Here is a 23,925-nt window from a genome sequence, read left to right as displayed (position 1 = left end):
AATTTTCCCGTTTCCTTTGTAAGTTTTCAGACTCAAGATGTAAGACTGTTCTTTTGGTCAGTCCTGCTCAACATCCAGTAGGAATAACTCCCCTATGATTTCAAATATCTAATAAACATAATTTCATGTGTTTCCTGTACCTGAAGAAGGACTTAATCTAGGTATTAACAGGGCACCGCCAGGCTACCAAGGCCCTAGGTCCTAGGCTACAAACGTGCCAAATCCAATGAACACGTACAACTGACACCTTCCAGGTTACGATGATCAAGCCCAGGTGAATGCATTCTTCTGGGTTTTTTTTTTCTTGCCTTTGCATTTAGGCCCTCTGATTTTCCTTCGCGACCCAAAAAATCCAAACCACGTTAAAACAGCTCACCCTGAGGCACAATGTTCAAAAGATAGAATGCCAAATTCACATATAAATACTAAAATGGCACCCTCAGACTTCTAAAAATGATCAGCATGATTTTAGACATTCTGGTCTCCTCGCTGTTGGGTGGGGATCAGTGAGCTCCTGGTCCCTGACTCTGAGCTCTGGTCCTGACCTGGGCAGGTGGCTCTTCCGGCAGATGATGAGATCACTGGAAGTCTAGACCTGAAGTCACCTCATAGAGCTCCCTCTGCGTCAGCCACATGGCAGGCAGGTGAATAAACTCACCAACTGATGGCATGTAGGGCTTGAGAAGTCTGCAATCACCTCCTTTGAGGAGTTTAATGATGATATTCTTGTGCACATGTGAATAATATCCCTCGCGTGGAAAAGGACAAATGCCTAGAGCAAGCAAGTGAAGGCCTTCAACTTTTGTGAAACCATTTTGCTGGAAAAATGACTTTGGTGAGTTGATCCGTGGACTGAACAGAGGCTAGTGTCCCTAGGCTGTCTTTGAACTGGCCAAGGAAGGCTCAATGGCTTCGCCCCACTGGCCACCAGGGGGTTTCTGCCTAGGGTAGCAGAGTCTGGTGCTGAGCTCCTTCAAGCTGTAAGCCCTGCTGGCGGCCTGTGGTGCCTGGCAGTGGGTCCCTAAGTAGAGCGTCTGACTCTGAGCTGAGGCCTGCTGAGGTGAGAGGACAGGAACTGTGGAGACAGAGCAGGGACCAAAAGGAGGGCAAAACTAGCCGGGATGCTCCAACTCAGTGACCCAGGAGCCCACAGGAAACGGCGAGGAATGGACGTGAGGGTCCACTGGGGTGGAATTTGCATATCACTCTCTGGACTATGAAATTCATCCTCTGGTAATTCTAGATATCTGCTACTGAACCAACTCCTCTATCTGTACATGTTTTTCTTTCAATAAATATCTGCCAAATACCTACTCTATGCAGGTTCTGGGTCAGAGGCTGGCAACACAGAGATGGGATGTGGCCCTGCCCTGTTTAGGAGGGGGTGGGTGGGGAGAGTGTATTGTAGGCACTAGAAAACAGAGGGAGGGGGAAAACAGGTCTCCCCTGGAGAGCCAGGCGTGGCCCCCACAAGAAGTGACATTTGGCCTGGATTTCCACAGATGGGGAGATGTGTAGAAACAACTCAGTCTTTTTTCTTACTCATGCAGATGATTAATCCTTATCCTCTCCATAGAATGACCACTCTATGTTGGAGTCCGAGAACACGACAGCCAAATGACAAATGGGAAGGCCAGCTAATGTTTCCTGAACGGCTTCTCAGTGCTAAGTGTCTTCTATGCATTATCACATTTAACTGGCGCCACAATCCTATGGAGCATCGTTATGATTTCCTCCTTATAGATAAGGGAACTGAGATTTTAATTAGTGGCCAAGGGTCACCTTGCTATGACCTGGGGAAGCCTTGTGCTTACACCGGAGCCCAGGGGTAGGGGACAGCACCCTATGCTGCCCCACTGCAGGCCAACACAATGGAGGTCTCACTGGTGGCACCTTTCCTTGCCCCCATGACCACTGGATTCTGTATCTTAAGGTTCCCTACTCTTCTTTGGGGGTCCTCAGCTCTGACTTCATGTTAACGATGGTCACGGACACACACACACACACACACACACACTTTGGAAGATTTTACCCAGGACTGGGGCTCTTCCTGGGCTCTTTTGAGAAGTTCTAAATGTCTCTTCTCTTCAATGCCTCAACACGTTGAGGGAAGGGTTAAGCGACACCACCAGCAGTGTGCTCTTGCCCATCCCTGCCCGTCCTCCTGCCTCTGGGGCACAAGGGATCCTCTCCATTAGTAGCTCCATGCCTGCCATCCAATCACATTGGCCTTCTCCTAGGTGAGAAACGCAAAGATGAAGAGCAAAGATGAAGAGCAGCCAATCTTGGCTCTGAAAGGACACCCAGTCCCTGAAGGCAAGCGCCTATGCAACTCAGAGGCCATCCTGGCCTTTGCACTCAAAATGGGTTATTATCATGGTGCTGTAGGAGCAAAGACAGGGAAGCCCTTAGCTCTGCCCCCGAAGAGAAGGGCAAGCTGTCCAAAGAAGGTGATACTGACCTTCACTGAGCTGCATCTTAAAGAACCAGTTGAAGTTGTCCAAAAAGACAAAATGGAAAGGGGTACCCTATTTCTCCATGCAGTGGTCGCCCCTCATCTGTGGGATATATGTTCCCAACCACCAGTGGATGCCCGAGACCACAAATAGTACTAAACCCTATACCTGCTCTGTTGTCCTTTTATCCACGGCCGACTCTGATAAAGTGTAATTTATAAACCAGGCCCAGTCAGAGACCAATGGTGACTAGTGGTGGAGCAGTTCTGACAACGTCCTGCAATAGGAGTTAAGTGAACACGGTCTCCTCGCTCTCTAAACACCTCACCCTCCTTCTTTGTGAGGATGTGCGATGATAAGATGCCTAGGTGATAGGACACGGGCGAGTGAGTGGTGTAGGCGCGGCGATGTAGCGATGTAGCGGTAGGGCTACTGTTGACCTTTGCTTTCTGAAAATGTCAAAAGGAGGCCATTCTGCTCTCGAGACCACAGTTGACTGCAGGTCACTGAAACTGTGGAAAGCGAAACCATGGATGGGGTGGGGGTGGGGTTACCCTATAAGAGAACAGAGCCAGTCCTGCAAAGGGAGAAGAATGGAGCAGGAGGTGGTCACCGAGGAAACTTTTGGGGGGTTGGCATGCCTGGCCCAGGAGGCTGCTCCTAGAAGAATTTGGGGGAGTGCCAGCACAGCCGCCTTCCTCACTAGCTCTTGTTTCTAGAAGAAAAACCTTGGTGGTCTAGGCTCTCCTCACTGCCTTCAGTCACAGTGCTCACCACTTCCCTCTAGGTGATGCAAACACTCCCGCCCTCCTCAGGCCACGAAATGACTGCACCCAGAAGCCATTTCGGTGTGTTTGTGTGGCCGCGGCTTCCTCCTTCTCTCACCAGCTCCCATCCAGAAAATACGGCCCCACAAAGTGAGGAGGGAACTGGATCGTGTTGCAAAAACGGGAAATGGCAGCCCCGGAAAAGTGAAATTGTTCCCTGAAGTCTCAAAGTGAGTCAGTGATTGGTCTGAAAAGAGAAGTAGAGCCTCCAGGATGCTAGTTAGGTCTGGCAAGATATGGGAAAAACAGAAGTCAATTAGCATTTAAACAACCTAACAGATTAAAACTGAAAAACCCTTTGAGATGCAGATTCCATGAGATGTGCTCTATATCTTAAGTATGTAGATGGAGAGGAAAACAAGGGGTAGGCTTTCTCCTCCCAGGCCTTTCAAGAATGGCCTGGGCTCCACCGTTTACAGCGACTCCTATTGCTACCACACAGGCTGCCTTTCTCCTGGTCCAAGCCAGCAAAAAGGCATTTCAGGCATCACACAAGCCTCATCCAAATGCTCTTTTCTTCCTTTGGGAAATTATATGTATAATTGAATACCTATAATAAACTAGGAAGCAACATGGTATGGTGAAAAAATGAGTGAGGCGTTTCTTTCTTTTTCTTTTCTTTTTTTTTTTTTTTTAAGATTTTATCTATTTAGTCACCAGAAACACACACACACACAGAGGCAGAGACACAGGCAGAGGGAGAAGCAGGCTCCCTGCAGGGTGCCCAATGCGGGACTCCATCCCAGGACCCCAGGATCATGATCTGAACTGAAGGCAGCTGCTCAACCACTGAGCCACCCAGGTGACCCAAAATGATGAGTTTCTATGCAACCCCTTCTTGCCATGTGTTTTCTATACATGTTAAGTTTTCTGAGCCTCAGTTTCTTCATATGTACAAAAGGGATATTAGTTAACACAATTTATAGTGCTCGCTCTACAGGGTTGAGTTAGAATCAAATGAAACAAAGATTGTCTACAACAGTGGTTGGCAAAGGAAGGAAAGAAGAAGGGGGCAATGAAAAAAGAACTTTCACAAAATGATCTTGGGGGACAAACTCAATTTCCAGTATAAGTTTTATGAAAGGCCATGTAGAGTCACCACTTAAAGTCCACACTTAGCTGTGTGTATGTTATATGTGTGTGTGTGTATGAATCTAGATTTCACATCTGTGGTCATAATGTTCTTAGCTTGGCTTGTTTGGGCTCTTTTACCACATTTCTCACCCAGAGTCCTTGAAGTCAGTTCCAAAAGGTATTGGCAGTAGCGACAGATGCCACAGATGAGAAGCCGACAGCACTGGTGTTGGCTGATGTCAGGTTGGGTGGTCAAGGGCCTCTGGGCTTAGCCGCCTCTGAAATACTGATGGTGGAAAGTACCTTCTAACAGTTGAGGAAGTGTGGCCAGAGGAGGCAAACGTACAGCAATCTTAAGAAAAGCCTGACCACATCCACCATGAGTCACAAAAAGAAATGAGACCGATGGGGATGTGTGAGAAGGACCACCGGCCGATGACCCCCCGGTTGTCAGGTACACCGGCTCCTAGGGACTGATTCAGTCAGCCTGGCCTCTACCTGTATTGGCTGTGCGCTCCCTCATTCTCCAGGCATTTTCTCTATTAATGTTGGAGTTGGGAAAATACTGAGACAATAAGCAGCCCACATCTGTATATTAGCAATCACAACAGAAGCTTCTATTTATTCTTAATAATATGACCTCATTTTCTATAGGCTCCTTGGGGTAGTTGTTCTAGAATCTCTAATGACAAGCTCCTTCTCATAAAAAAAATAAAAAAAATAAAATAAAATAAAAAGAGAGGACTAACATAACACAGAGGCAGGAAAGTTGTATTCATTTGATGGGCTATACTTATCTTCACTCTTTTGGAAGCCACAGTTTGCTTGGCATATATTTCCCAGGAGCAATTTACAATGGGATATGCGATAACATTTCTTTGGTCAAAATTCTAAAACACCTTTAAGAAACTGTGAATATAAAATGGGAAAGAGGGGCACCTGGGTGGCTCAGATGGTTAAGCTCAGTGTCGTGATGCCAGGGTCCTGGTATCGAGCACTGCACCAGGTTCTCAGCTCTGCGAGGAGTCTGCTTCTCTCTTTCCCTGTGCCTGCTCCCCATTTGTTCTCTCTCTCTCTGTCAAATAAATAAAATCTTTTTTTTAAAGATTTTATTTATTTATTCATGATAGAGAGAGAGAGAGAGAGAGAGAGAGAGAGAGAGAGGCAGAGACACAGGCAGAGGGAGAAGCAGGCTCCATGCAGGGAGCCTGACGTGGGACTCGATCCAGGGACTCCAGGATCACGCCCTGGGTGAAAGGCAGGCGCTAAACCGCTGAGCTACCCAGGGATCCCCAAATAAAATCTTTTTAAGAAATTTAAAAAAATAAAATGGAAAAGAAGCAGGGTGCAAATCTTGGTTCTGGCACTTACTGGTTCTGGGACCTCGGATGTAACCTTCCCCAGACCTCAGTTTGGTCATCAGTTATAAGAATGTGAACACATCAACCTTATAGTTCAGCACTGATGTGGAAATGTAAGAATAGATATAGGTCAGGTGTGTAGCACGATGCCTACTAAATAGCAAAGGCTGGGTCAGCTCGTCGTGATGCTGTGTAGCAGAGCGAAGCGCGCACTAGAGCTGATGCTGGGGGAAAGGGAAAAGGAAAACGAGCCCAAGAACAGACCGAGGAAACAGTACCTTCCCCTATCATACAGAAGAAGAAACTAGACCCACTCAGGCACCACACTTAGTACGAGGCTAGAAAATGGATCCAAATGTACTCTCCCTCTGTGTACTGTACCATGTTTCATGCACAGAAACGACAGACTCACAAAGTTTAAAAAACTAACATTATATACCATGCTGAATACATCACATACTCCCTGCGTTGTACAGGATCACCAGACAAACGAAGTACAGCCATTGCCTTTCTCTGGAGTCGTAGGACAGTATATTTTGATAGAAAGAATCTTAATTTGAAAGACAAGGAGAAAAAAAAAAAAAGACAAGGAGGGAAGGAAAAAAAATCTGAAAAATTTCTCAAAGGTGACCATCGTGTTCTATCTTTCCAAAGGGAAAATTGTTTTAATGTTTATAAAGCACTGGAAAATGAGAGGGAAAGTTCATTTCACATTTTTAGATGAAGGAAGGGGGCTCAGTAGCACCTAACAGCATAGATGTCGCTGTGTCCTGACTTCCACTTTGCACGTGTTATGTTTCTCCTTAAGGACCCTCCTGGGTGAAAATGCCCCTGAGCTGATGATGTCAGGGAGGTGTAGAGGATCCACACTGTAAGACGTTGCACCAGGCGTTACCAAAGATGCAATCAGAATTCTAAATTTTGCCTGAGGAATGGCAAAAGGAAGAAGATGTAAATTTTATACAAATGCATTGGTGCATCTCTACTTCATATATTTGGATACCCAGCTTACGTTAAGCTGGGTGCTGAGTATCCAGCTGAGGGATCGAAATGCAGGCTTAGTTTAAATGTAAAGTAATTATTTCATGAATTCACTTCCCTCTTGAAAGGACAACCAGAGAGAAAAAAAAAAAAAAAAAAGAAAACAAATTATCCAGGAGATTGCAATTCACATGCATAATTAATTTGCCTGCAGAATTTGGTGTCTTGGCTTTTCTGCTTGTGGAGAACATAATCTCTTTTCCACTTCAGCTCAGTCACTCGGGAAGATGTCTGTATGTGTGTGTGTGAGACAGAGACAGAGACAGACAAGATAGACGGCATCTATCAGTCATGTAACTGGTGCTGGACTCAATCAAGAAGCAAGGCTACGACCACAGTACTGTGGCTTTGCTAGTTCCTTAACTTAACATTTTAGCTTTTCTCTCCCCTAGAAAAAACAAAACAAAACAAAACAAAACAAAACAAAAACTAATGACCATATTTGAGAAACAAGCCTTTCAACTTATAAACAGGGCTGATGCACAGGTGTGGCTCTGAAGTCAACCAAAACTTATTTTAACCTGGTAAATGGGTCACTTTTTCCTCCTCTATTTTTCAACTCACAATTCAAACAATCTTTCATCCTTTCACAGTCTGCAGCACGCCTATATTGGGCCATGACTGTATAATTATGGGTACATCAATTATTTCATTTATTTGTGTCCATCAGTCCCGACAGAAAGTGTGAACACCGTTTGAATAAAAGTATTCCCGCCTTCGAAGGCTGAGGACTTTTCAAAGCTTTGGAGGATAGAAATCATGGTTTGTGACCCATGCAGAGATCTATAAATTGGTAAAAACTAAATACTCAAGTGCACAGAGGTGCTGGGTAAATACTGATGATGATGATGATGATAATGATGACAGATGAAGACAAAGAAGAAGAAATCTCTTTGAAAAAAGTAATTATAATATAGATGGGGATTTATTTGGGATAAATGATGATTATTTGAGTTCAACTCAAGAGTTTAGGTACACATAAGCACCACAGTCTGCTCATTATTCCAGGAGAGAATTACTCCTCCTGGAACTCAGCAGTTACCCAAAACTGACTCAACTGTTGAAAATTAAGACTGATAAAATGTTTGAGTGGATTCACTTGTCTTCATATACGAAGATAACACCAGGAACGACCTCACAAGACCATAGTGATGACTAAATGCATCACTATGGTTAAAAGCACTGAGGGAAATACTTGGTCTCAGTGAATAGTCCGTAAGCATTAGCTCTTATTCTTACGGTGAGAGGTTGAAATTCTTTCACGCACAACCCCCAGCCCACTACTGCTCACTGTGTCTTACAAGATGGAGAGATGATGAAATTACTGGGAAGACTGGTGTAATCACTGAAACTGGCAAACCAAAACAATGGGGACAGTGGATAGCTTAAGGAAGTTGACTCAGGGAGGGAACTGATGCCATCTGGGCAGCCCCGTGTTTGCAGCAGCTGTAGGGAGCCCCCCCCACCCCGAATGTGGATATCTAATCTGGTGGCAACTCTTCAGAACTTCAAAATGAAAACTGTGAAACAGGTTTTTTTTTTTTTTTAATTTTTATTTATTTATGGTAGTCACAGAGAGACAGAGAGAGAGAGAGAGAGAGAGAGGCAGAGACACAGGCAGAGGGAGAAGCAGGCTCCATGCACCGGGAGCCCGATGTGGGATTCGATCCCGGGTCTCCAGGATCGCGCCCTGGGCCAAAGGCAGGCGCCAAACCGCTGCGCCACCCAGGGATCCTGTTTTTTTTTTTTTTTTAAGCTTAAAGTTTTCAACTTTTTTTTTTTTTTTTTAAGATTTATCTATTTATTTTAGAGAACGAGTACAAGAGGGTGAGTGGACAGAGGGAGAGAATTCCAAGCAGACTCCCCACTGAGCAGGGAGCCCATGGCCTTGGATCCCATCAGCCGGAGAGCACAACCTCTGCTGAAATCAAGAGTCGGGTGCTTAACCGACTGAGCACACAGGTGGCCCGAAACACGAACACTTTCGATTTAAGTGCATTGCCATCTGGCCAAAATAAGGAAATAGAAACTCTTGGAATCTCCTGATACTGGTTATTTTTATATTTTGTGGGGGCTCTTAATTCTAATTTTTATGCCCGCAGGGTTCAATATGCAGAGGACATGGCATTATTTCAGTTGATGATTTCAACAGGCTGGGAAACTAACCGATAAAAAAATCCTAGAGACCATTAGACTAAATAAATAATGTCACTTTGCTATAAAATCTGCTGTTAGTCATTAAGACCAATGCCTTCACAATCTTATTCTATAAATTGTGACTCTTCGTTAATATAATCTTGTGAGGGATCCCTGGATGGCTCAGTGATTTGCCGCCTGTGTTCGGCCCAGGGCATGATCCTGAAGACCCAGGGTCGAGTCCCATGTGGGCTCCCTGCATGGAGCCTGCTTCTCCCTCTGCCTGCGTCTCTGCCTCTCTCTCTCTGTGTCTCTCATGAATAAATAAATAAAATATTAAAAAATATATATATATAATCTTGTGAGCAATTTCCTTAATTTTATTTCACCTAGACCGATATAAAATTGTGTTTGCCCTCTCTCCTATACACAGAAAGGGCCTTTATTCCATAAGTAACAAGGAGAAGTTGACTGAAGAACTTTCTAGAATAATCCAAAGTAATTAAGCCAAAGTTAATGATATCTGTTCCTGGGTTCTCTGTCATCAAAGAAGCCCATTATCAGGGGCAAGAGTTTTGATAAAGATAGTGAAGTTGTATCTCAAAGCATGTTTTTAGACTAAAACAACAAGATTATAATTTTGTCTATTTGTTATATCATTGGACAACCTCTTAAACACCTTGAGCTCAATGTCCATTTAGTGTTTTGAGGCTAAAACGAAGAATCACGTTTTGGCAAAGAGGAAGCATGGTTGAATGTAAAATATTACATGATTACCGTAGCTGCTTCCACGGCAGTCACTGAGGGAATTCAGTAAATATTAAGTGAATAAGTGACGTCAAAGACGAGACTTAGGTGCCTATCTAAGGAGCCGAGAGAAAATACTTGTGACAAATTTTCAATTCAATCGATGTCACCGCGCAATGCCATGCGCTAGCAGAGCTAGAAAAAGAGCTCAGGCTGCCAGCAAACAAGGACTTGACACTAAAACAGTATGATCACTGCTTTGCTCACTCTAAAATCAAAGCAGATACACACAGAAGAAACCGTTAGCGGGGACAAGGAAGATGGGGGGGGCCAGTCAGGAAGACCCCAAAAAGGGACACATTTCTTGAAGTGAGCCTTGAAAATTGACTGTACGTTTCATCAACCAAAGAAAGCAATTGGAGCAAGAGTTGGAGCAAAAAGAGGTGAAAGAACACGGAACTTTCTGGCAGCCTGTGGTCTTGTACACCCAGAACGTGGCCGAGAGAGGATGGCGGAGAGGCAGAGCAGAAGGAAGTGACAAGAAGCAAGGTTGGGGAAGTGGTTGAGGCCAGTCTGTACTGCACACAGTTCTTTAGTAAAATAATACATTAATTAAAAGAGAAGACTTCTTCATTCTATTATTATATGAAACCCACAATGATATTTCTTACTTATAAAGACAAAAATGCTTCTGGGTTCATTGCAAATTTTTTTCTGCTCTTTCTTTCTTGCTTTCTTTCTCCTACTCCCTCCCTTAAAATTACGAGTGCCAAGATCTCTTCAGTCAGCTTCAGAAGCAAAAGCCTCTAAAGACCTACGTCTGGGAAAAATATGCTGGTGAGGAAGAGGGGATCTGGAACAGACAGTTGCTTATAGAGAAGCAACATGGAGCTGGTTTTCTACCCTCCCTCGACCCCCCAAAAGCCCAGTGACCTTTGGCCAGTTCTTTCCACAGTGAGCCCACGCCTCAGGTCTAAGGGCAGTTAAGAGGATTACGTGAGATAATTCATTAAAGAGTTGGCTGCACATTGTAAGTATGTATAAGTATTACGATATAATAATATTATTATTATTACTTGTCCTCTTTAAGTAGGTAATATTTGAATGAGACTTGAATTGTTGGGCTCCCCTTCTTCAAAGGTATCAGAAAAAAAAATATAAATGATATTGAAATACGTTGTTTCCCAATTTGCCGATTGTTTCAAGGCATACTCCCCTTTATAGACTAAAGGAGACAAAATTTAAAATGTGACCAAGAGGACACCCGGGTGGCTCAGCGGTTTAGCGCCTGCCTTCAGCCCAGGGCATGATCCTGGAGTCCCGGGATCGAGTCTCAATCGGGCTCCCTGCAGGGAGCCTGCTTCTCCCTCTGCCTGTGTCTCTGCCTTTCTCTGTGTCTCTCATGAATAAATAAATAAAATATTAAAAAAAAATAAAATGTGACCAAGAAAAGCATCCCTGAGATAGCTAATGAAAAGTCTTGTTGAGGGGGCAAGACCCGGAAGATTTTCCCCTGATGTTACTGGGGGAGGTGGTGGGGGGCTGGGGTAGCTAGAATGAAGAGAAATGGATATTTGATAACATATCACGTGGACACATTAACAGTCTAAACTTGATTTAAATCAAGAGACTTTTTTTTTTTTCTGTTTTGAATTAACTTTTTCATAGCCCGTTGCATTTCCTCCCAAAGTACAGGAAATATCGACTGACATACCTTCACAGTTTAACTTATTTTATTCTCACTGATTTTTACTGGAAATAAGACAGAGCAGTTTTAAATTGGTTCTTTTCTGGGATTCAGGTCCTCCTCCCCCAGTTCCACATTCTTGCTAGTTTAAAACCATTCAGGAAAGATGTGTGGGAAGCAGTATCGATGGCCACATTTTGCAACTTTCAGAAATTCACATTTACAGGCACATGCACTAATTCTTTTCAAATTTACCTGTGCAGATGTTCTTTGAAAAACCTTTATTTAAGAGAAACCAGTTATGATCAATTTATGTAAATTCAAAATTCAGATATGGCGAACAAAACCACCATTGCTGACTTTTTTTTGGTTTCAAATTTGTCCCGAGGAAATAACTTTAGAACTTTAAAAGCCGCTACACTGAATAAGAAAAAAAAAGGGGGGGGTTTGATAAGCATCCTGATAAATTAATCCATCTCCATCCAGCCCAAATGGCTTTTTATGTTTATCATCTGTCGGTGGGTCTTAGTGCTGTTGAGTAGTGATAATTAAATGAAGGTTGATGCTACAAGATCCAAAGTCTACGTTTCAACAGAGCTTCTGGAGCAAATATCCTATATCAACTCCATCAGAATTCCTCCTGTAGACAGAAGCCTTTCATCCAGACTTGAACGGTCATCTGTTTGGTCCTAAGCCTAACCGCTAGTTCAGACAATTCTGCAAAAACCTGTACAACTAAGTAACACAAATTGCTTTCATTTTTCCAGAATAAATGAAGAAGAGGTCCCTCGGATTCTTTGTGGTTATTAAACACACCCGTTAAAAACCGTTGGTGCCAAAATCACCAAAAAAAAAAAAAAAAAAACCAGTGAACACACTCAGTACCATATGACTCAAGATGTTAATACATCCACTCCGGTACCGTAAAGACACTTTTTAGAAAAACCGAACCACAGAGCTAAAATTAAACTACTCCCACTAGGCCAATGAGCAGCACAGTCTACATGATCAATAATATGCACTTTCCTGAAAACATTTTAAGGCAGATAAAATCACAGTAAATCACCTCCCTGAACTGAGGCAAAAGAAATAAATCAAAACACGGTTCGGTTTGAAAGGGAAAAGACAACAGCAACAAAAAAGAATCATTGTTCTGGGTGGAGGGTGATAACTGTGGGTGACCGGAGAGGAAGCCACCCAGAGAACTGAGGAGTCCCACTCTGGACAGCCACAGGGGGTAGGTGCAGCATGGCTCACCCAGGGCTCGGGTGACAGGTGCTCAGACGCCCCGAAAGGCTCAACCCACAGAACCAGAGGCGCCCAACCAACAAAACACATCCTAAGCCCCAAGAAGTGACCAAAGGACACCAGGAAAACTCACCTTGTAGAAAAACTGTCCTCAGTGGTACTGGCGTGTGACCAGAAACCCCCTCCTCTCGGATCTGCAGAACAACTGTCAACGCCGGCCGTGCGGTCACAAGGCAGGAAGTGACTAGAATGACAAATCATCAGCCACGAAAGAAATAGATTTTGTCTTTATAAGGACATTTTACCTAACTTTTTTTTTTTTTTCTTTTCTTTCTTTCTTTTGTGTCTCCTCCCCCACAGGAATCACCTGACAGCACAGGTCAAGCTGAAATTCAGAAGCTCCTTACCACTTCCTCTTTAGAAAGCATTTTTCTGTCTCCTTCCCTTCCTCCTCCAGCTGTGTCGCCCGGGCTCCGGGCTCCTGGAACCTTCCTGATTTCAGATAGCAGGGCGAGGTCGCCCGCCACCCTTCCCCACGTGCCCCCCTGGCTGCACACGCAAGGCCCAGCCTCTGGCCACCGACGGCGAGGCCAAGCACGAGGAGGGGGGCTGGTGCACAGGCCAGGGGGACGCTGGCACACGCACCTGACACGGACTAACAGGGATTTCCTTGGGAAGGCCCCGCCCCGGCCCGAAACCCAACCAGACCTGTCCCCAGTGTCCCCGCACAATGGTCTCATTGGAGCCAACACCACGACGGGGTCTCCTGAGGGGGAAGGGCCTACACAAAGGAAAGTCACTATATTATTCACTCATTCTTTTATTTATAGAACGTCTATGTGCTAAGGATCTCTTTAACCCAATTAGAGATTTCAATTATTCAGGTGCTTCCTATACCGAGCCCAGGTGGAGCACGCGGGCCGCGGCTACCGGTAAATGGGCAGTAACCGCCCTCATGCAGGCTACATTGGGGTTTTGGAGTGCCCGTTTTATAAAATCAGAGAAGGGGGGACGCCTGGGGGGCTCAGCAGTTGAGCATCTGCCTTCAGCTCAGGGTGTGACCCCGGGGTCCTGGGATGGGGTCCCACGTTGGGCCTCCTGCATGGAGCCTGCGTCTCCCTCTGCCTGTCTCTCTCTCTCTCTCTCTCTGTCTCTCATGAATAAATAAAATAATAATAAAATAAAATAATTAAAATAAAATAAAATAAAATAAAATAAAATAAAATAAAATAAAATAAAATAAGCAAAGGGAACAAACCCCAGCTCTGCACAAGCTCTGGTCTAGACCCTGGATGCTTGTCCTGACAACAAATTCCCATTTTTGAAAGGAAGTGCTCAAGGGCTCGTGGCCCCACGGGGGCTGTGAAGATGGGTCAGTAATGTTAACTAGACTTTAAGCATAGTCTCCAGATTGTCCCCAAACCATGTGTGGCTCCAGCCGCCAGCTATTGAGGAACCAGGGCCTATGGCTGCACTTCGACCTGATGCTACGTTGACAACGCTGGATCATTCTATCTGCTTCTGTAGTGGCAAGGGCCCGGAACCCCCAGTGAGGCGGGTGCCATGGTTGGGGAGCTGCCCTTGTGCTTCTTTGATTTCTGCCCTAGAAAGTGCCTGCCTCTGACCTCAAATGTTAAACCAAGATATTTCTGATGTATCTACGTCATTGGCCAGTGGGGGTCTGGGGGCTCCTTGGGCAGAGCCACACAGAGGTCATGTTGGAGGAGAGGGTGGATGGAGTCACGGGCCAGAGGTGGTGGAGATTCCGTCCTTTCTAGAAGTGGCTCACCTCCAGAGGACTCTCAGGCGTCTTGTGACTCCCACGGAAGACGGAGAGGGTGAGTCAGACCCTGTTGTCTCCACTGCGTAGCCAGAGTAGTAGCTAGGCAGAGGGGTTTGCAGAGGCGCCTAAGTTCTTTTGGGACCCCCCAAAGAAACCCCACCCGGGCATCACTGGGACAGGGGCGGTCACACCACAGAGGAGCCGAATGTGGGGGGTTTGCACACTGGTGGGAACAGTCACCACCCGCCACTGGTGTCCTGACGGTGTGAGGATGAGAACCTGTGACACGGGAGCTCCCCGGTCGGGCTCGCACCCCGGTTGGCCTGACGACGGGCCCGCAGACCCAGCAGTAACATACCACGAAGGGGACAGGGGCTCCTTGTGTTTACCTGGGAGGAGGAGAGGACCAGCATCCCGGGTCTCCGGGCGCCCGGCCGTCGGGGATCCGAGGACCTGCGAGGGACAGTAAGACACACTTGAGCACTGGCTCGACCAGCCTCCCGGGGCCTCTCTGTAGGTACACCCCCTGCTCTGGGGCAGGCCAACTCGTGCGTGGACCGATGCCACCTGCCAGGAGGGGGTGACAGGGCCTGTGGGACACGGAGGCAGGGGCGGGTGTGAGCAGAGCTGACGCGGGAGGACGGTGGAACTCGTGTGGGTGAAGGCGAGCCGTCAGGAGGGCGATTCTGGATGCTTCCAGAAGATCAAAGCCACTGGATCGTGCCACTGTGCCGCCCGGGTGGAAGAGGCTTCTTCTGCGGGGGCCCCAGAGCAGCTCTGGCCTCTCCTCGGCCCCCCACGGGCACCTCGCCCACATCGTGGCCTGCTCCCCATGTCTGAAGCTCCTTAGCTGCCTCGGGGGGCCTCTCTGTAGGTACAACCCCTGCTCTGGGGGGGCTCTACCCAGATACCTGTGGTTGGGGCTGCTTGGGCATCTGGGGGTGGGCAGGAAGCGGACTTTCGGCCCTACTAACATTCTGTTCTCCACAGACCGTGCACCTCTGATGGCTGGCACCCAGGGAGCACCTCCCCCACGCCCCCCCCCCCCCACCAGCCTCCACTGCCTTCCCCGGCCTGTGCTTTGCCATCCCCCCAACCCAGGCTGCTCAGAAGGCCGCGTCCACACCAGCCGGCCCTCTCCTGACCCTGGAGGCTGCTGAGGAGAGCCACACAGACAATCCAAGCTGCTTGGCCTCCACGCTACCTCTGATATCTTTATTCGATTTCATCAGTTCCTGAGAGCAGGGATGACCAGCCTGGGGGCTCCCGCCCTCCGAAGTTAGATGCCTAACTTTGTGTGCGATGGTCTTTCTGGGTTCATGGTATTACATTAGGGAGCTCACAGACCCCCAAAGTTAGATGCTTGTTCCAAACTCTCCTCTTGCCTCAGTCTCCCTGCATCCTTTCTCGGCCCTTATTTACTGAGATGATCCAAGTCATCCGGCCTCCTACACACTCACAAGATCCACCCTTTCCTCCTCGTTCCATCTTTTTTTTTTTTTTTAAGATTTTGCTTATTTATTCATAGAGACACACAGAGAGAGAGAGAGAGAGAGAGAGAGAGAGAGAGAGAGAGGCAGAGACACAAGGCAGGGAGCCCGACATGGGACTCGATCCCAGGTCTTCAGGATCACGCCCTGGGCTGAAGGCAGATGCTAAACCACTGAGCCACCCGGGCTGCAGCCCTCCCTTTTTTTTCTTCCTCGTTCCATCTTTAAAGGCAGAGGTGTTCTGTTTCCTCAAGGCCAATTGTTCCTTTTAATCCTAATCCTTTTATCTTATATTTCCCGAAATACCTTGCTCCATCAATGACTGCATGTTTTTCGTGTGTCTTTAATCTCTTATACTCCTTTCACTTCTCCTTCGTGCACTGTGGGATCGGGACAAGGGAAAAACACCTCCACTTTCGTCCATTGTCACCATATTTTTTTTTAAGGTTTTATTTATTTATTCCTGAGAGACACAGAGAGAGAGGCAGAGACACAGGCAGAGGGAGAAGCAGGCTCCATGCAGGGATCCCGACGTGAGACTAGATCCTGGGATCCTGGGGTCATGACCTGAACCAAAGGCAGATGCTCAACCACTGAGCCACCCAGGTGCCCCCATTGCCCCCATTTTTGATGGGTAGGGAATGAAACTCAATTAGATGGGCACAATCTCTGCCTTTCTAGAATGCCCTCTGTAGTCAAGGACACAGACAAGCGAAGAGGCAAGACGTACTCAGAACCCTGAGGTGACAAGCAAAGTGCCAGTGGGAACACACAGCACTAACCCAGACTGGTGGTCCGGGAGGCACACAGAAAGAGCAGGGTGGCGTGGTCAAGAGCAAAGGCGGTGGACTACTGGTCTGGTGCCAAACCCCAGCTCTACAGCTCTACTAGTCACGTGACTTTGGGCAAAGCACTTCATTTCGCTGGCCTCAGTTTCCTTATTTAGAAAATGGGAATAAGAATGGCATCTGATTTATACAATTGTATAAATTGTATAAATTTTGAGGGTTAGCATAAGCTGATAGATGTGGAGAACATGGTACAGTGCCTGGCATATAATAAGTGACATAGAAATGTTAACTAGTCTTTTAATATTTATACCAGTCTCTGGACTAAACTCTGCACATACATGATTTCATTTATTCTTCACAATGGCCCTATGAATTAGGTATTATTTTTGTATTTCCTTCTTTTTTTTTTTTTTTTTTAATCGTTTCCAATTCTTCACTACATCTTTGCTATGGAATTCTACACGGCCATCTCTGCTGTGAGACTTTTCGGGCCCTCCCACTAGAGTAGGTTAGGGTGAGTAGGGTAAACCTACCCAGGCTTATTTCATGTAACTTGCTTGGACGAGAGCCCTGGAGTGTCATCGGACCAGACACAAACAGAGGTCTTGACTATGCTTAGGTGATCTGACCCGGCCTCCCGTGTGTCTGACATTTACCCTGAAGAAAACACACCCATGCCCAAGGGGAATGAGGAGATGCTTGAGGCCAATCCAAACCCAACCCACAGTCCAGGCCAAATCTAGCTGACCCACATTCCGAAGCGGAGGCATCCCGGCTGACCCGTAAACCTAGGTTTGTTGTTGTGAAAAAGGTGAGAATCCGGAGTGCTTTCCTATGCAGGGTTCTCACAGAAACATGGGACTGGTCCTGTCCCAACCATTTACAACACTTACCAACCATTTCCCAACTATTTACAACTCTGCTGCTCCCGGCCATCTCCGCTCATCCTTTCTCTGCTCTGTTTTTCTGCAGAGTTAACACCTCCTAGCATGCAATATTTTAACATTAAGTTTATCGTCTTCTCTAAAATGGTAAGCTCAACTTTGGGCAGATGTGTGCTGGTTTTCTTCCCAGCCATATGCTTGGCTCTTGGAGCAGTGCGGGTGCTCAGATAGGGAATGAGTGACATCTTTATTGTCCCTCTGCTTATTAACAAAAAAACAAAGGCGGCCGAGTGAACATATAAATTGTTGTTCAGTATAGTATCTAGCAGTTATAATGAGTGAACTAGATGGCCTAAGCAAGAACACATCTTACAAATATAAGCTTGGAGGAGAGGCAAATGTTGCAGGGTAATACGAACATTTGTACGCACTTTAAACAACTATTATAGTGTGATTTATAGATGTGTGTGTGTGTATTTATAACAAAAATATGTCTAAGGAATTATAAATGCCAATTGAAGAACATAGTTACGGCAAGTTAGTGGGGCAATGAGATCGAGGAGGGTGGACAGGAGAATTCAAATACGTCCATAGCAAAATGTTCAGGTTGGGCAAAAACAAAAAGTTAAAAAAAAAAGTGTTGTATACATGAGTGTCGGTTGTTTTATTCTCTTTTATCATGTTTTAGATATTCTTCATTTAAATTTTAAAGATTTTAATTTCATGATTAGTAATATATTTAACATGGCTTAAAATATAAAAGATGTACTAAGTTATATGGCAAAGATTTTGTCTTCCAACTCTGTCCCCTGGTAACTCAATCCCTCTTCAATGTTAAATAATGGCTTTGTTGAGATATGACCAATGATAAAATGCACCTTTTATAATTGAAATTGTGGGTTTTAGTATACTAACAGGGTTGGGCAACCATCATACTATACAATTCTAGAACATTTTCATCACCCCAGGAAGAAACATGGGTCCCTACATGGACCCATCAGCAGTTATTCCCCATTTATCCTCACTTCTCAAACCCCCAGCCACTTATTTTTTTGTCTCTAGATTTGCCTGTTTTGAACATTTCATATAAATAGAATCATATGATATGGTCTTTAGTGCCTATCTTCTACTTAGCAGAATCTTGTCAGGGCTCATCTATGTTATAACATGTATCAGTACTTATTCCTTTCTATAGAAAAAGAATATTCCAGCCTATGGAAATACCAGATTTTCTTTATCTACTCATTAGTTGACAGACATTCGAGGGTTGTTTCCACTTTTTTGATATATAAGAATAATGTTGCCTTGAACATCTGCATACAGGTTTTTGTGCAGACATATGCTTTCTTTAATATTTTAATCAAAGCAATACTTGAACACCCTGGGGTCAGGAGCACTGACCTCTCACACTGTTGAAGATCCATGTATAACTTTTGATTTACCCAAAAAGTAACGGCTAATAGCCTACTTAATTAGTAAGCCTTCCTGATAACATAAACAGCTCATTATGTGGTATATGTATTGTATACTGTATTCTTACAATAAAGTAAGCTAGAGAAAAGAGAATGTTATTAAGAAAATCCTAAGACCGAGAAAACATGGTTACAGTACTGTACTCTATTTTTAAAAATCTCTATGTAAGTAGACCCATGCGGTTCAAACCCATGTTGCTCAAGGGCCAACCATACATGGCTTTAGAAGTCAAATGTCACCTCAGGGCTTATGAGGAAACACCAGTCTCCTGTCATACATCTTCTTTACCACCAATTCCTATTCCCCCAAAACAATTATTTTCAACAGTTTGAGCTATTCCTTCTGCTACTCCAGATTTCTAAGATGCTATGCTTATGCTGTGTCTGGATTGTTCAGACTCTGATTGTGTGTGTGTGTGTGTGTGTGTGTGTGTGTGTGTGTGTGTGTGTCTTACTTGGGAGATGAAGATTTGCCCCCCACTCCCCCAGGGTGTACACACTAGCTCTCCCATCATCCTGTAAAACAGATTATAACACTTTTGTGAAATCATCATTCTGTTTTCATAATGACTACATAAATATTCATAGCTGAGTTGCGTGGAGCACAATGTTTATATTTCCCTTTTATATCTTTTTCTTCATTTGCTAGGTTTCTATTTAAATATCACTAACTCCTACCAAACTCTCCAACAGAGCTAAGATAAAATTTGAAAAATCCGAAGATGAATTTGTTTCTCTTTTGATCCTTCTTGGAGAGGTGCCTTCTAAGGTTCTTTCTGCCCAGCTGCCATTGAGAAGCTTCCCTCTGTCATCATACTGGGAATCCCCTTCTTCTAGCTCTGGGTCGGATCTCCTGTTTCTATACCACACACCTTCCATCTTCTTGATCTACTTCCTTATTTTAATAAGGACATCCTCCTCTAAGGACATTCCTGAGAAAGACTGCGTGGGACATAAATTTCTTGAGATGTTTTACATCTGAAAACATGTACAATCTAGCCTTTTTCTTGAAAGTCCACCCTGGAAATCATTCTCTCTCTCAAAATTCTGAAGGAATTGTACCAATGTCTGATACCATCCACACTTAAGGCCCCTTGTGTGCCCTTTTTTTTCCTTTCTGAAAATACTTAAGATTTTTTTTTTAATGCCTGACATTTCTGAAGTTTTATGATATGCCTTAGACTAGGGATGTTTTCATCCACTGTGCACTTCAGACTCTGCGATTGCTTAATGCAGAAATTCAAATATTCCAGTTCTGGGAAGTTCTCTCTCTCCCTCATTTCCTTTCCTCTGCTTTCTGTGTTCTCTTCCCTTGAGATTAGATTTATTTGGACATTAGGCTACCTCAGCTCTTATTTTTATCTTTTGTCCTTCGATTTTCGATCTCTTGGCCTTTCTAGTCTACTGTCAGGGAGGTATTTCAAATTTTCTTCAAATTTCCATTGAACATTTTATTTCTTCTTCGCCTTCCTCTCCACCTCCTCCTCTACCTCCTTTCTTCTTTTTAATAGCCAAAGGCTCTTTTTCTTTGAATTTTCCTTTTTTTTTTTTCTGGATAGCAAGGTAAGGGGTAGGATGAGGTGAGGCCTGTCTTACTGCTCCTTGTATAAGCTTTCTCCCAGTCCTCCTGGTTTCCAGCTCCATCTTGCACAATGACCTTCAAAGGTATGTGATACTTCACAATTCTGTGCTTTGCTGAATCCACAGTATGGTTTGAATTGCTTCTTGTTGGCGTCTCCCATTACAGGCTTGAGGGTCCAGCTCTGTTGTGTGTGCTAAAGTGCTTTCCAGAATCCATCTGTTTGATGGCCTCCAACATTCTGCCCACATCTCTTGTCGACTATTACCTCATTCGATATGGGCTCTCCCACTAGGCTGGGAAGCCCATGAGGCCAAGGGCTGTGCCTGTTCTATTAGCTTTTAAACACTCTGACATTTCAAAAATGTTCATTGAATAAAATGAAGAGGACTCAGCTGACTGGTAGGAGGAAATGGAAAGAAAAGGCAGAAATGTACTTTGACCACAAGGGAATGGCATGTGCTAAAGACCACAGGTGAGAGAAAGCAAGGTCCATCTAGATCCTGAGTGGTACCAAAGTACTCCTGCAAGAGCACAAGAAGATAAGGAATCAGGGCTGGGAGCGAAGAAAGAGAAAAGCCTGGAGAATCCAGCAGAGACCAGATCATGGTAGGTCTTTTAAGCCGTGTTAGGAAGTTTGGTCTTCAACTCTGAAAGCAATGGGGAGTTATTTTAAAACCTGTACTAAGAAAAAAACAAAACAAAACAAAAAACAAACAAAACCTGTACTAGTTTCCTAGGGCAGCTATAACAGAGTACAAACCATGAGCTGGGTGGTTTATATAATAGATATTTATTGTCTCATGGTTCTAAAAGTCTGAAATCAAGGTGCCAGTACAGTTGGTTCCTCCTGAGGGCTGTGAGGGACATCTGTCCCATGTCTCTCCTACTTTCGGGTGGTTTACTGGCAATCTTTTCTCACAAAGGCATCACCCAGATCTTTGTGGTATCAAATTTCCCCTTTTTATAAGGAGACAGTCATATTGGATTAGGACTCACCCTTCTGATCTCATCTTAGTGTCATCATCCACAAATACCCAATATCTAAATAAGGTCACATTCACAAGCACCGGGATTTAGGACTTCCATATCTTTTTGGGAGGACACAATCCATCACAGTGTCCTAACAGAAAGGGACGTAATCAGACCGATATTTTAGGAAAACTCCTCACCTCCAATGAGAAGGAGCAGGGGTAGAAAGGATAAAGATCAGACCACTCCAGAGGTCTTGGCCTTCAGCTCCCTGAAACGTGAGGATAAGCAGTAGTGGGACAAAGAGAGGTGGGCAGATTCCAGGGATGCCTGGTAACCTGGTAAGCAGAAAGGACAAAAGGGAGCTGATTGAATTCAGAGGAAGAAAGAGATTGAATAGAGGAGAAAAATACAGTCAAGGATGACCCCATTTCTTAACTCCCACACTGTCTTTACTGGGCTGCTCATCTCATCCCTGTTCTAAAATTGGGGAAACTGAGTGGGGAACAATTAGAGAGGAAGACAAGCCATAAGAGACTCCTAACTCTGGGAAATAAACAAAGGGCTGCAGAAAGGGAGGAGGATGGGGGGATGGAGTGACTGAGTGACAGGCACTAAGGAGGGCACGTGATGGGATGAGCACTGGGTGTTACACTACGTGTTGGCAAATTGAATTTAAATTAAAAACATAAAATAAAAAAAAAATAATAAAATAAAAATAAATTAATAAAACTGTGATCTAACAGATTTTACTTAGTGTTAATGTCCTAAATAGGCAACATTTGATGCTGTTAGCCCTCCTTTCCTTTTTCAAACTCTCTTCTCCAGGAATAATTATTAATACATAATTGCAAAATGAGCAACTCTATATTGAAATCCCGGTAGCACTGAAACATCTAAAACTGAACTCATTCTTCCTCTGACAAATAAGCTGCTGGGCACCCCATCCTTCACTTCCTTAGGTCAGCCAGGAGTGCATCACTGACCCAGGAGAGTCCAGAGCCCTTTTTGACTCTGACTTTTTCCCTTCTTCTTACATGTGGCCAAGGTTGCATCTATTTTTCTCTGATAGTCTTTCCCAATTTTCTGCTTTCTGGGCCTCTACCACCTTATTTAAACCCTTACTACCATACCCCTGCACTTTGGGTCAGCTTCCTGATTCACTACTTCCTACCTCACTGCTCCTTTTTTTTTTTTTTTTTTTTAAGAGAGAGAGTGCATGAGAATGGGAGAGAGAGGCAGAGGGAGAGAGGGAATCTTAAGCAGACTCTTTGCTGAGTGCAGAGCCCAAGGTGCAACCGCATCTCATGACCCTGAGATCATGACCTGAGCTGAAACCAAGAGTCTGATGCTTAACCGACTGAGCTATCCAAGCACCTTCTCAGTGCTCCTTAATACATCCTGCACATCCCCACCATACTCCTCTTCATCAAGCTACACATTCCTCCTCTCATTCTCCTGCTCATTAATCACCTGAGATTACTCATCACTTCTAGGATAACGTGCAAATGCTGCCTCAGTCCATTTTTCTAGCTTCATACTAACAGCATATGCCCTCTGGTGCTCTTGAGCTGGTCTGTTAACCGTGGGACAAGCCTGGCACATATCTCAAATGTCTATCAGATATGAGCTCTCTCCCTGCCTGCTCGTCCGCTCCCCATTTTATAAATTGGAATCATTCTCTGAGAACCAAGAACAAGACTGGCTACGTAATTTGTGGGCCCTAGGGAAAAATGAAAACGTGGGGCTCCATGTTCAAAAATGATTAAGAACTTTTAGATGCTGACAAGAGAACCAAGAGCCAAGTATGGAGCCCTTCAGAGCAGAAAGCCCTGTGTGGCATGGGTCACATGTCCACAAGGCAGGCCCTGCTCAGGGATCCTTCCTTGACAACCAGTTTATTTTTCATTCTTCTTCTGACACCTATAGTATGGTCTGTAAGTCATTCTTGACATTTATTGCATGCTACCTTTCTTTGTCCACTAATCTCTATGTCTACATGTCTGTATGTGTTTGTAGCACTTTTATTCATTCATCAGGCTATTACTAGAACCATACTATGTGCCAGGCCCTTGGAAAACAAAACCAGAAGAGTCCTCTCATACACTCGAGGATTTCACAATCTGGATGGTTACTAAACATCCTAACAATTATAATGCCGTGCAATAAACACTGTGTGAGAGATGCCCAGGGTACCAGTGATGTGGAGGTGGGGCTGCAGGCAGGAAGGCCTCTTAGTAGATGTACAGCTGAGTCTCCAAAAATGTGTAGAGGCTGGCCAGGCAAAGCAGAGGAAAGTGCAATGAAGGACATTACAGACAGATGGACTAGCATATGCAAACAGTGTGGGAATGTGATGCGCCTGCACCCAACTGAA

At 44.8% G+C, this 23,925-nt stretch overlaps 1 protein-coding gene across 7 annotated transcripts in view; it reads right to left on the bottom strand.

Moving 5' to 3' along the window:
* LCP1 (lymphocyte cytosolic protein 1) overlaps positions 1-23,925 on the bottom strand; it is a 106,085-nt gene that overhangs the window by 40,413 nt on the left and 41,747 nt on the right. For 4 of the 7 annotated variants that reach the window (XR_005376213.1, XM_038569538.1, XM_038569540.1 and 1 more), the window contains exons 2-3: positions 14,750-14,813; positions 12,711-12,821 (exon numbers count right to left, since the gene is read on the bottom strand). The exons of 1 other annotated variant lie outside the window; for it this stretch is intronic. The gene's annotated coding sequence lies outside the window, so the exon portion shown is untranslated. Of the gene's footprint in view, positions 1-12,710; positions 12,822-12,984; positions 13,114-14,749; positions 14,814-23,925 lie in introns of those variants that run through there. 2 more of the 7 variants (XM_038569539.1, XM_038569541.1) reach the window with 2 other exon arrangements.

This window comes from Canis lupus, chromosome 22, assembly GCF_011100685.1.
Source record: "Canis lupus familiaris isolate Mischka breed German Shepherd chromosome 22, alternate assembly UU_Cfam_GSD_1.0, whole genome shotgun sequence".
Classification (NCBI taxonomy): domain Eukaryota; kingdom Metazoa; phylum Chordata; class Mammalia; order Carnivora; family Canidae; genus Canis; species Canis lupus.
Note: the sequence above shows the minus strand (reverse complement) of the source record. Positions and strands in the feature narration are given on the sequence as shown.